Below are 14,469 nucleotides of genomic sequence, written 5' to 3' on the forward strand. Positions count from 1 at the left end.
ATTTGGGAAGGCACGTATTCATAAAAATCAATGTTTTCATTGGTAAACTTATATTTTTTGTTACAGCTGTCCCAGAGCTTTTTTTTTACTTTTTGCTGTGTCTGAGGCACTTTATAAAACCTTGTTAGACCTAAATTATTTAACATGAAGTGTTAAAAGTGTTAGTATGGTCTTTTGTGAGTGTTTTTGTTTTTTTCTTTTCAGAGTTTTACCTATCCTAGAATTCCAACATGCCAGATTTTCAGAGATAGATATTGCGATACCGTTTTAGACTGTGAGCACATGCTGTGCTACGTTTGCAGCTGCAAAGAAAGGGGTTCGATATGCCCCATTTGCAAGTGTCAGTTCAACATGTCAAAAAACGGTTTTACTTAATAAAACTATATTTCTTGGACTGATTTATGGCGAGGGAGTAGTTGGTTACGATTGATTAACCAATGAAAACCCAGATGTTTTTTTTATACAGCAGTAACCAAGCTCATACTATGTACTATGTAGTTTTAATCAATATTTAATGAAAAGTATTAAGAAATACCCAAGGAGGGTGACACTCATGATATTATGATGTTTTTTCATTATTTTGGAAATTAGGTTTTACACACTTGAGCGCAAAGTATTTCTTCTTTTGATTTTCTTGCTGTCCTGTTGGTAAATAGTTTTACATAGACTTATTTAGCGCCATCTTGGCCTTGTATATTTGACTTGAGGGTTTTAAACATGAGATGCCAGCATATATGTTCATGTATACTTGTGTACTGTTGGATTGTGTTTTATAATTGCTATGTTTTTACAATTCTTATAGAGCACTTATTAAACCAGGGTATCTTAAGTGTGGATATTAATTTGTTCAAATTTGGATATTGATTTCAAATTTCTAAATGTCAGATTGACATTACATTGGTAAATATTTGGATATTTTTATATATAACATAGTTTGTTGAAATTTTTCCAGATTTCATTTTTTACACAATGAAAGTGTATATTTTAGCAATAGTGTCAAATGAACAAATTTATGACAATGGAAGTCATTTTTGATAAGGCTGAAAATAATGAATATTGTAAAATTAACTATAAAATACATTTTCAATTCATCCAAACATTGCTTGATAGCTGGTAGAAATATTCCTGCTAATGAAAAGGAAACTGTGTCCCTTTATGTAAAACGGTAATTTTTTTAGAATTTTATTCTTGAGAACAAAGTTAAAACTAAGTTAAAAGTTTTCTGATAAAAAATGTATTCTTTTAGTAACATTTAATACAATGTTAATGTATACTTTTAGTAACATTTTAATAAAAAAATAGCAAATACCAATGAACATAAATGTTTTACATTGTCATCTTTGAGATTATTAAATAAAGCTTACTCAGTTTAAAAGGCCTGTCTGTGAAGAGTTTGAAATAGTTCTGTATTACACAAATTTTCAAGTTTTTTTCGCATTTTATATCCTTCAGTTTAAGTTGTTATCCCCCCTGATAGGTCGGAGGGGGATATGGGAATCGCGATCGTCCGTCCCTCTGTGTGTCCGTCCCTTTTTTGTCCGGATCATAACTCTGCCATTTATCACTAATCAAATTTCACTCATCCTGCAACGAAGGCTCCCTACTATTAGACGATGTGTCTCGCCGTAAATTAAGATTGCTACCCCCAAGATCAATGTCACACTTATAGGTCAAATGTCCATATATGACAATATGATAGTGTTTTGCGTCCAGAGCATAATTTCGTCATTTATAAAGCAAATTTCTTTTAACTTGGCAAAAGTGATCCCCATCATAAGACGATATGTCGCGCTTTACAACCCAGGGTCCCTACCTCAAGGTCAAGGTCACTCTTATAGGTCAAATATCTATTTATGACAATATGATACAGTTTGTGGTGTCCGAAGCATAACTTTGTCATTTATCAAGCAAATTTAAATTAACTTGGCTCAAATGTTCCCCATTATTTGATGATGAGTGGCACATAACAACCATGTCCCATTCTTCAAAGTCAAGGTCACACTAATAGGTCAAATATCTATATATGACTATATGATACAATGTTTTGTGTCCGAAACATAACATCTTCATTTATCAAGCAAATTTCATCTAACTTTGCACAAATGTTCCCCATCATTTGCCTATTTGTCGCGCTTAACACCCAGGTTCCTACCCCCAATTTCAAGGTCACACTTATAGGTCAACTGTCCATATATGACAATATGATATAGTGTTTCGTATCCGGGGCATAACTTCGTCATTTATCAAGCGAATTTCATTTAGCTTGGCACAAATGTCACCCATAATTAAACGATGTGTCACGTTCAACACCCAGGTCATAACCTCCAAGACCAAGGTCACACTTATAGGTCAAATGTCTATATATGACAATATGATACAATTTTTTGTGTCCAAAGCATAACTTCGTCATTTATTAAGCGAATTTTAATGAACGTGGCACATATGTTACCCATCATTTGACGATGAGTAACGCTTAACACCTAGGTCCGTACCTCCAAGGTCAAGGTCACACTTATAGGTCAAATGTCTATATATGACAAAATGATACAAGGTTTTGTGTCCTGAGCCTAATTTCGTCATTTATCAAGCAAATTTCATTAACTTGGCACAAATGTGTCCCATCATTAGATTATATGTTGCTTTTAACACCCAGGTCCCTACCTCCAAGATCAAGGTCACTCTTATAGGTCAAATGTCCATATATGATTATATGGTACAATGTTTCGTGTCTGGAGCATAACTTCGTCATTTATTAAGCGCATTTCATTTAGCTTGGTTCTAATTTTTTTCCCATCATTAGACTATGTGTCGCTCTTAACACCCAGGTCCCTACCTCCAAGGTCAAGGTCACTCTTATAGGTCAAATGTCCATATATGATTATATGGTACAATGTTTCGTGTCCGGAGCATAACTTTGTAATTTATTAAGCGCATTTCATTTAACTTGGTACTATTGTTTCCCATCATTAGACAATGTGTCGCGTTAAACACCCAGGTACCTACCTATAATGTCAAGGTCACACTTATAGGTCAAATCTCCATATATGATACAGTTTCATGTTTCATTCGTGTCTGGAGAATAACTTCGTCATCTTTCAAGTGAATTTTATTTAACTCGGCACAAAGGTTCATCATGATTGTCCAGTGTGTCATGCTTAACAGCCAGGTCCCTACCCACAAGGTCAAGGTCACACTAAGACTTATAGGTTAAATCTCTATTTATGGTACAATGTTTTATGTCCTGCCTGCGTCCGTAGCACAATTTCGTCCGCGAAGTTCTTGTTTTTTGTTGTTTTTTTCTTCTTATTTTCTTACCTTTTTGATAACATTGATTTCACATTGATTGCTATGCTGTGATATGACAAAAAGCCTGTCTTATTTTATATAAAAAATTTCTAAAATAAACAGTCTCATTATTAATTTTATTTGCCCTTGCTTGACTTAATCATGTTTATGTGTTTTAGCTCTACTTTTCGACGCATGTTGAGTAATTGTTGTCAGACCATTGTAGTTGAGGACATCAGGACACACATTGTTTAAGTGTGTGACTGGTGTCCATTTTTCAACAACTATCAAAGGTTTTCACCTCTAACTTTGAACACTTGCAGCCAGTTGTGTAAACTTTGATAAAAGTTATCATTGGTTATCTTTTTCAATATCTCTGGTGTTTGGATAATTTAATTTGGATTCCAGTTGTATAAAAAGATTCACGAGAACATTACATGCTTTGGATATTGTTTTGTTGTTGTTAAAGTTAACCAAGGTCTTAACCAATTTGGACAAATTTAAGCAGTGCGCAAAGATAACCGGCGGATAAGATATCCAAGTTTTATACAATGGGCTGTTGTTAACTATCAAAAGGAGAACACCAACTTGCAAGACAGATAATCCAAGAAATATTTTGGCAGAATTATACCCCATTTTCAACGTATATTTGTTCACTTAGATTTTCATTTTATAATAATAATCTAGCACTGCCCTGAGAAAAGTCGAGTGTGTGGATGTCGAACGGTTCTTGTTTAAATATCAGCTTGATTACCATCAAACAAATTCAACTAATACAGCCACCTCTGACTTACCTTTGCACTTTAGCATGCTCTGTGTATTTGTACCTTAACAAATAGTTAGTTGTACATAACTATTGATGTATTTATCCATGTTTACTGGTGTGTTTGAGGTATGTTACTCAAAGGTCAAGGTCACATGTAGACTACTGCATAATAAAAATTAGTTTGGATATGAAACACTCTTATTGTATGGCATAAAACTGCTATTCTCACCCCACATTGGCGGAACAATGCAAGACGAGAAGTGCCTTATGACAACCCCTGCATTCAAGGGAACACGAGAAAATGACACCTGACAGCCCTCTGACACGACTGCAAGAAACAATGATATCAAATTTGACAGTCGTAATGAGTCAGTTTCTCTCGTTTATCTTTAGTCTTTACAGAACCGCCTCAAGGCACACCTTGTGTTGCATTGTTCATACCGTATGCCCAAAAATTGTATAACTATTTGACAGTATAAGGGCGATTACCACACATGGGCAGAACTGAAGCATTCCATCGTTCATATGACATTTGAAAGTGTTACGCAAACAGTGCAGTGATCCAGAAATTATATTTCCAGACACTCTACCCTTCGTGTAACAGTACTTCCCCCGTGACGGTATTGATTCCATATACACCGTAACCTGGTTTGTGTTTTATTTTTATTTCAGGGTGTTCATAACAAATAAAGCTAGCATTTTGGCCACATATTAAAATGATATTTTAAAGCGAAACTGACAAAACATGTATTGTTTTATTGACACACAATCATACATGGCAATGACAACGCATACAAAGCCAACAGCTTGTTGCAAAACTAGTACTTGCTCTGCTTTCAGACACAACTATATATATTTATTGACATTTTGTCAACCAATGCACAAGTAAGCCAGCTTGTAAGGAAGTATCATTTAGTTCATTTTTGTTTCATTTCCGTGTTAAACGAGGCGTTCAATGTACATGTTTATTGCAGCAAAAAGCTCTGTTCCTTCTTCTCTGTTTCTAGGTGGGTATTGAAGATTTAAATCTCCGACAGCTGCTTTTGCCATTGTCAGGAACTCTTGTGATACACCAAGTTCTGAAGGGCGTTGAGAATACTCCCGTTCCACATCATTTAATTCCCTTTGGTCAACCAGTGATATTTTACAATCTCTTGCGCCATGTACTTCTGGCTGAAAGAACAACACCTCAGGTTTTCCTGCAGGACATGAAATTCGGTTATTTCGACGAACACAATGAGTATTCCAAATATTGCAAACTTCATTCAGGTCTTTACTAATGACAAGAAAAAAACAATATCTAATGCATTCTAAGTGCACACTATCAGATGTGTCCAGTAATCCGAAATCACTCATATCTTTAAAATGGTTCATCCAGACATTTCCACACATTTCTCTAAGACTTCGCCAAAACCTCTCAATTCAGACATTTCTGTATGATGAAACATAGACGAAGCTTTGGATCCCCTGGTACTGATCTGCGTCTGTCCATCGTAATGCCATTTGCACATCACGGACAATAGAATTTTCTATACCGCGTCACCGTAAACCCGAACTGGAATGCCATCAATTTCCCTAATGTAATCTAAATAAAAGCTAGATATGTACATCGGCAGCACCTTGTGAATCAATGAGTCCTAAAATAAGACGAACCATCTCAAATGTAGCTGCAAGTCCATGATTAATCAGTAGTCTTTGACGCATTTGCCGGTAACCAGCATTTTCACCGGAATCTGATAACTCAAGCAATATTTCTTGAATAATTTCGTCGAGACTGTGCTGACTTTGGCCTCTAGACAGGCGGTAACGTCTCAAGACTCGGAACATTGATCGTTCGCTTGTTATTGTTCCATGTCGCATGGCCATAACTCCAAGAATTTCACGTATAGAATAACCTCTCTGACGATACAAAACAATAAGCTGTGATGATGACATACCCCGAAGATCGGCGTCCTGAATATCGTATGCGGGCATGATCTGGAAATACCATAAAGAAAATAAGAGATCTATAATTAAAATAAAAAATCCAATGGTCTAACAGGTGGCTTTCCAAAGGGGGAAATTGGTACTGTACCGTTTTCGACCTTTGAACTCTAAATGTGACATTGACACTGTATAGACTGTTGCATTAATGAATACAGAAATATCGCACATCCATTTCTCACCCAGTTATTTCCATTTTTGTGTCTGAAAATAAATATGTAAAAACAGCTTCATGTATTTTCGTCAACAAAGATGCATTTACATAAAAAATAAAACAATAAAAGGAAACTTACTACTTGCTATAGTATGCACGTACACTCCAGTTCGTGGTCTGTAGGATAAAGACAATGTTCACCAATTGAAGAGCATCTATTTTTATATAACCGGCATCTTTCGCGAATTAATATTCATAATTTTATGAAGTTATCTGATTTCGAGAAAAGTTATTTGTTTTGCGAAGTCTTCCATTATTTTCATGAACATTTTATCTGTATGTGTTGGCAGTTTAGAGCACTAACATGCATAAATTCGTGTTAACAAAATATATTTATTTACGTGGAAATTTATCTGTTTTCGCGAAAAGAATTTCTTTTTCGCGAAATCCTCCATTATTTTCATGTTATTTTAAGTTGTTAAGTTGTGGCACAAATATGCTTCCATAGTGTTGGGCTCAGAACGGACTATTGTTATGAAAGCGTCTCATTCATGTAATGATAATTCCAAGCGTTCATCATTGAGGTTACAGTATACTAAACAATCTCTTGCACGACGGTTACATTAGATTCACTGCTAAAAAGAAAACCATCTCATAACATGAAATCTTATATCAGTCTTAATTCATTATTATAAAATTGATGTGTTTTTTTGATGTTTAGAAACCACCATACATAAATACGTCGAAGCAATGCCTAACGTCACTCAATAAAAAATAAGTTCAATTGTTAACATTTGTGAATTGCGTGGAATGATTCCATCTGTGTAAATGGGCAATAAAATAGTTCCAAAGAGTTGCATTAAAACTCACAAGTTTTTGCACGATTTATCGTAAATTTCAAAGTCATATTTCTTAATTTAATGCATGCGATCTTAAATATCCAATCAAATATACATTGAATGCGTTTGTTCGGTTTTATCTATTTGGTAGACAAAATGGCGTGCTGAGCCTTATGGTTACAATACACTAAATGATCGCTTCATGTAGGGCTGTACTCTCTAAAAAAATATCATAGTTGACAGGAAGGCATGTTTTACACTTTTTACCATTATTCGGGTGTTATCTTGCGGAGATAATGGTAGGGCATGAATAGGTGTTCACTACTGAATCCCTGAAATATGATACACTTGAAGACTATAGTAAACCATTGCACTAGAAAAGGTTACATTCCACAAAGAAACGGCCGGAAAAAAAAGTTGCAAAAACAGTCGATTTTGATTTGTGTCAAGTTCTTTCTTGCATTGTACATGACATATATTTTTTATTGCATAAATCGATTCCGCTTAGAATGGCCTTTAAGAAAAGGTATGGTTATGGGGGTCTCTATGTGCAAAATGTTGCATTTATTTTCGCTCAAAGTTGTCGCTTTTACATTGAATTATATAGGGAAACTATTTAGTGTATTATGACCTTATGCAGAGTTGTATGTGAGAGCAAGGAACGACAACTCTGCGTGGAGATTGAGAAGTCGTATGTCAAATGTTTATTTCGAATTATCGTTAATTCGAAGTTTTTTTAAAGGCCCCGACGACTTCGAAATAACGGTGTTGAAGTGTATGGGTTCGTGTATATACCGTCTTTTTCATTTTGCATTAGACACAACGAAAAACAAAAATCTACGTATATTATTTCTTATTCCGATTTTCTTATAACCAGAACAAAAACAAAAAAACAAAAACAACGTTGAGTTCTTTGTATCGTTTTTCGGTGTACTAATAACAAAACAAAACAAAAATCTTATTTCTCTATTCATATTTCGTTTCAATTTAAATTATACAAAAATCAATATATGAAAATTGAAACACAGTGCCTGTTTCCATTTACCGTTCTTGAATTGGTAAAAACGGTATACGAAAAACGAGGGGCGCTCCGCTGTTTTGGAGAGATAAGTCGTGATTGATCTTTTTGCGCAATTTTCTCCCTCAGATCTTAATATTTTTGAATACATACATGTAGACAATTATAGGCAAAGAATAGTCGAGTCTTGGGGCAGCTATTATTGGCTACTCTGATGGGAAAATAAATAGATCTAGTAACATTATATTACAAGACCATTAAATTATAATAATAGAAAAATCAACGCTAATTTAAGTCAATTATTTAAAATACCATATACGTTACAACTATGAAATTGTTACAAATTTATTAATAATGTTTTTTAGGTACGTTTTTTTCCACTTTTCGAATGACTTTTTACATGAACTGGATGTGTATAAAAGGAATAAAATAATACATTTTTCGACTTTTCGTGAACTTTAACGGATCACACAAGCCAACGCTTGCTTGAATGCGCGTTTCTCTCTGCAAATCATACACGAATAGTTACAGATGTACAAGCTATTTTATAATTGTATTCGAGTTCCATTTTAGGAGACAACCATTGTCTAAAACAGAACGTTTCAACGCGTGCAAGTCGTTTCTATAGGCGTTACGCATGCTATTCGCCTTTTTTATGAACCGTAACATTTAAAGTCATTTTTAGCGGCGTTATTTGCGTCGCACAGAAGTGCGGCGACTCGTATGTAATACGTTTTTTTTCGCTTATGGGAGGAGAAGTTATTTTACGGATCAATGTATATATTATATGAAGGTATATGAAGGTAAATATTTTGTAAGCATTAACTTCATCTTGAGCGCTCTTTCCGGAATATTAAATATTTTTTAATAAGTTATTAAATAGGCACATTTATTAATATTATTAATACTATTATATATAATTATTTCAAGCGCAAAACGGTTTCATATAAGGTGTTTTGTTATAACTCTATCAGAGCAAATAGCACTAGACATATCACAGTTCAGTTGTGAAATGTAACATGTACATGTATTTGTACTTAATCGAATTATATTTTAGACACCTTGCACTTAACCATTTCATAAGCTTCAAATAACATTTTATTTATTGTCCTTGCGTCTTGTTCTTTATTTCAATATTTGCAGTACTAATACAACTTTAACATTCTATTATGTACGGTGATGTAAAAAGGGGACATTTTAGCAGCCGCCGCCGATTATTGTTCTTCTTTAAACATCATTCGGGTCTAAGGGTTAATAATAATTGGAATACGGGAATCAAGAGAAGGGGTATTACAGCTCTTAAAATGTAAGGACCTCTCCCTAATTATAGGAGGACTAAAACGAGTTTGTTTTTATTGTAAAATTAGTACTGAATTTGCATAGTATATGGGCAAAGAAAAAAAAGTGTCATACGGGCAAAGAAAAAGAAGTATCATAAGAGACTAACTATAGCCCTAGCAATTCGGTTGGATCGACATGAAATACCGGTACGTTGGGAAACATTTAGATGTCAGATTATGAACATTTCAATTTGGACAAATACATAATTTGGAAAAACAACTGAAAATATCCACGTCTTCTTCCCTTATACGGCGTGTCTTTCTCTCCCCCCCCCCCCCCCAAAAAAAAAATGCACGTAAGAAGCCATCCTGGTCGAAAAACAACTCAAAATTTCCACGTCTTCTTCCCTTACGGCGTGTCTTTCCCTGCCCCAAAAATGCACATAAGAAGCCATCCTGATCGAAATAAGTGATGTATTCTTATGTAAAGGAAAAAAGAACGCGCAATAGCCACGAATGAGTTACCTCCCAAAGACAGCAGCACAGAGCAAAGATCTTTTTTTTATTTATAGATTTTTGAACAGCGCCACTCGTTTTTCGTTTCTTGTAAACCGTAATATCAAACCAAGAACGGTAAACGAGACCAAGTTTTAATCATTGGTTTTCGTTGTATGAAGATTGAAACGAAATTTGAAGACGGAAATACATTTCGCATTTTGTTTTATAATTAGTACAACAGAAAACGATAAAAAGAAGTTAATTTTGTTTTCGTACTTTGTTTTTGTTTCGGTTATTAGAAAATCGGAATATAAACAAATATGCCTTAATTCTCATGTTTCGTTGTGTCGAATACAAAACGAAAAAGGAAAAGACGGTATATACACGGACCTGTATGTAGGTATCATATCTATAAAGGTCATTTTTTCACGGGTTTTTTAAGGGGGGGGGGGCAAATTGCGTTAGTTTGAATCGTAAATATAAGTTTAAACTATAATGTAGAACTATAATGTAGAATGACATGGTTTAGAATTACCTTTCTTATTAAGGGAATTAACGGCCATACCAGCAGGGGTGAAACCTAATTATAACATGACATCATTTTTTATGGCAAGAAATCACTTGCCATTGAGACTGCCTCCAAAGACTGTAAATAAAACAACTTTAATTTAATATACGGGGATATATTTTTCTGCGTCCACAAAGAAGCAGTACATTCAAAACAAATTTAACGTGATTTTCCCAACTTGGCGAAGAAAAATAAGACAAAACAAGAGATTAGAAAAAGAAGAAGAAGAAGAAGAAGAAGAAGAAGAAGAAGAAGAAGAAGAAGAAGAAGAAGAAGAAGAAGAACAAGAAGAAGAACAAGAACAAGAAGAACAAGAAGAAGAACAAGAACAAGAAAGAAAAGAACAAGAAAAAGAAAAAGAAGAACAACAAGAAGACGAATAGGAAGAGGAAGAATGCAGTATTGACCGTATTAAGGAAGGATGGAATAAATTAAAGAATACGCAAACCTAAGCAAATCCGTTCCACATTATATGCCAGGCCCCGTGTTCACAAAACATTTTTTGCAATCGAAAATCAATTTTGGTTGTCATTGATAATGGATTTCCATTGTAGTTGATAGGCAAAAATGAAAATCGATGTCAGTTAAAATCGATTTTCGATTGCAAAGTCGTTTTGTGAACACGGCTCAAGGTCGTACAGCGCTTCCATAGACGCTACGTCATGATTCTGTTATCTATGTAAAGGGTTAGGTATCGGCGAAGCTTTAGTGAAGTCATGTCCACATAATTTGATATCGCTTCCACGTTGAGTCAACGCGGCAACGTATCTTTTGATGGTTTTATTCTGGATCAATATTGAACCTTTGACAATTTCCTTATTCGACGATTTCATCTGTTATGTACTTAATCCAGCGACATATTTGAGTAAGTGGACTGATAACAGGTTTTGGGTGGAGGTTATTTTAGCAGCCTTTGAAGTTGACCCTGTTGATAATGCAGCTCATCTTTACACTTGCTCTAAAATCTGCCTTGAAACTCAGTAGCCTAATAGCTCAAAATATATATTAAGTTGACCAAGTTACTTCAATTCTTCAATTCGAGTCACTTTTCTCAAAACGTACAAAAAGCCATTGCTCACATTCCAAGATGGCCGCATACCTTTCGATAAGCATCATTGCTACTGATACGACTAACACGACTAGTATACTACAAATTAGAGCATTGACAAGTATATTGAAACAAATTGGTATACTCGCGAGTTTTGCATATAATTTAGCCTTATAATATCATGAAAGCGTAACAATTTGTTCAAGTATCGGTTCATATCAAGGAAGTATCATATCAAATAAGCTTAAAGGGACCTTGTAACATTTTGGTAAATTGACAAACTAAAAAAAATGTTTCAGATCCACAATTTTTGTTTTATTTATCATATTTGCAAGGAAATAGTAATACTGACCATATGCTCTAAAGTAGCCACTATATGCATCTTTTTAGGACACTTAAACCTGGACATTTAAAAGCGTTACAAACGCGAAACGATTGAATAATTTGGAGAGTTCTGTTGTATCGTTGTAAAATACACAACTCACTGTATGAACGCGGATCGCCGATTGGTTTAAGTAATAGACTTTTCCGCCAAGGGTAAGAGGTTAAAGCCAAGTTGAAGATAACTGTTTTTCTTTCTTTAATTTTATTCTTGATTTTACTGGGGCTATTTAGTTTCATTGTTTACAATAATCAACTTAAAGCATTTAACGACAAACTTCAATACATGCCACATTCTGTGAAAAGGTCCATTTGAAACGGAAAAGCCGTGTCTAGAAAACGTTACTGTACTACACTCAACGCAAAAATCAAAGCAAACTGTTTTAATTAAGCGCTTTTAAAACGCATTGGTTTCAGTTCTGATAAAGGTAAACCAGACGTGTACGCTGAGTATGTTTATTAATGAGACGCGTTCTGGGAAAACTAGGCATAATGCTTGTGCGTAATGTGTCGTCCCAGATTAGCCTGTGCAGTCCGCGCAGGCTTAGCAGGGACGACACTTTCCGCCCAAATTTGATTTTTGCTAAGAAGAGACTTCATTTAAACGAAAAATGTCATAAAAGCGGAAAGTGTCGTCCCTGATAGGCCTGTGTGGATTGCACATTCTAATCTGGGACGACACTTTACGCACATGCATTATGCCCGGTTTTCTCAGAACACGACTCATTTTATCTTACATGTCAGAAAGGAATGCAAACGAGAGCTCTTTAAGTCCATGTTTAGTGTTTAGTGAAAAACATCAACAACCTCTATCGACGAAACTTCTTCACGTCATCTCTAGTTTGTTGACATCGAATAAGTTTACTCAGTTTTGTATCCAGTAGGGATAAAAATAAATTTACACAGAACAAATTCCACTCTTGTCTAATATATTTCGCCTAAATAGGCTTTTCAAAGTTTGTTTTAACAAATTAACTACATTTTCTTTCTGCTTCTCAACAAAACCAATTATAAAATCGAATAAGTTTTTCACAAGTTTACCCCGCGGGCATATTTGCAAAGATTTCAGCATATTCATTCTCACGCATGCCAATACAATATATGCAATACATGAAATATCGGTACATTCATTTTAAGTTATATAAACGGTCCTTCTGGTAAGTATTTGTACAATAATATAGGCATAAATGTTAATGTATTCATTTCCCAACTCTTATAAAAAAAAACTGACACACGCTTGACATAAAGGAAACAAGATATGTATTTTGCAAGTCCACAACCTCAGTTTTAATAAGTGGCCACTTAGAGCCCGAATATTAAGTGTACACGGTTATCGTAAGCAATAACCGCTGCATTGCAAAGTTTTTGCCAAACATGAATGCTCTCCCCTAAGAGTCAGCGGTTGTTGTTTTTTTTTCAATTTTGGTGTTCAGTAACCGTGATAACACATCGGTTAATTACGGGCGAAGTCTTATTATCCAAGCTTAGAGCTAAAATAATAAACTTGAAGCATATTAACCCATTGATGCCTAGTGTCTAGAAAAAAGGCCTTGGTAAACAGCGAACACCCAGATGAGACGCCGCATGATGCGGCGTCTCATCTGGGTCTGCGCTGTTCGCTTAAAGGAATTTCTGTAAGAAATATTCTAAATATAGAAATAAATATACTTGACATCCCTCATTTTGAAAATGAATTGATCCAATTTAGAAGGATGGGAGAGTCCACTAGGCTTAAATGGATTAAGAAAACAACACACGGAAGCTCTGAGATGGACGTTTATAATCACCACGCTGCCGCTAAATCGAAGTGAGTATTTTTGCAATAAAAACAAAAAGTTAGATCTATATAACAGTAAATGCAATATGTTGTGCTTTTGCCCTTTTGATAACCAAACTGGCAGTTAATGATTTTTTGGTGTTTGTTTGTCCAGTTTGTTAAACGGTTGAGTAGCAATTGTGAGCATATTTACTACGTGCGCACGTCATAGAAAAACTTAAATAATATAACATAGGAAATATTTTATTTCACTAAATCTATGACGTGCGCACGTCATTGTTATGACGTGCGCACGTCATAACTATGGCGTGCGCACGCCATAACTATGACGTGCGCACGTCAAAGCTATGACGTGGGCACGTCATAACTATGACGTGCGCACGCGATAGATATGACGTGCGCATGTCATAGCTACGACTTGCGCACGTAATAGCTACGACGTGCGCACGTCATAGCTACGACGTGCGCACGTCAAAGAAATAGTTTTTCCTATGTCCCATTTATGCCGCCGTACCTGCCCTCATAAATAGGGACGATATATAGGCCCCAGTCTTCCGGGTATTCGGAATGGTTGAAAAGTGTGTTGTATATTGCTAGGAGGTGTGGTCCTTATACACTAAACGATGATTTAACTAGTTCTGCAGATATATTATCAGGCCCACAAGACTTATTAATTTTTTTATTGAAGACAACTGCCTTGAGCTCAATCAATGTCAATTCTTTATCGAAATCAATATTCGTAGAATAGATTGTGGGAACATTTTCATTTATTTGTTTATTATAAGTTTTTAAAGTGCGTATACAAGTCTTCTTCTGTTATACTGTCATCCTTGTTTTGTGCTTGTTTATAGCATTTTTTAAGGATTTCCAGA

This window comes from Dreissena polymorpha, chromosome 10 (genome assembly GCF_020536995.1).
Source record: "Dreissena polymorpha isolate Duluth1 chromosome 10, UMN_Dpol_1.0, whole genome shotgun sequence".
NCBI classification, from domain to species: Eukaryota; Metazoa; Mollusca; class Bivalvia; order Myida; family Dreissenidae; genus Dreissena; species Dreissena polymorpha.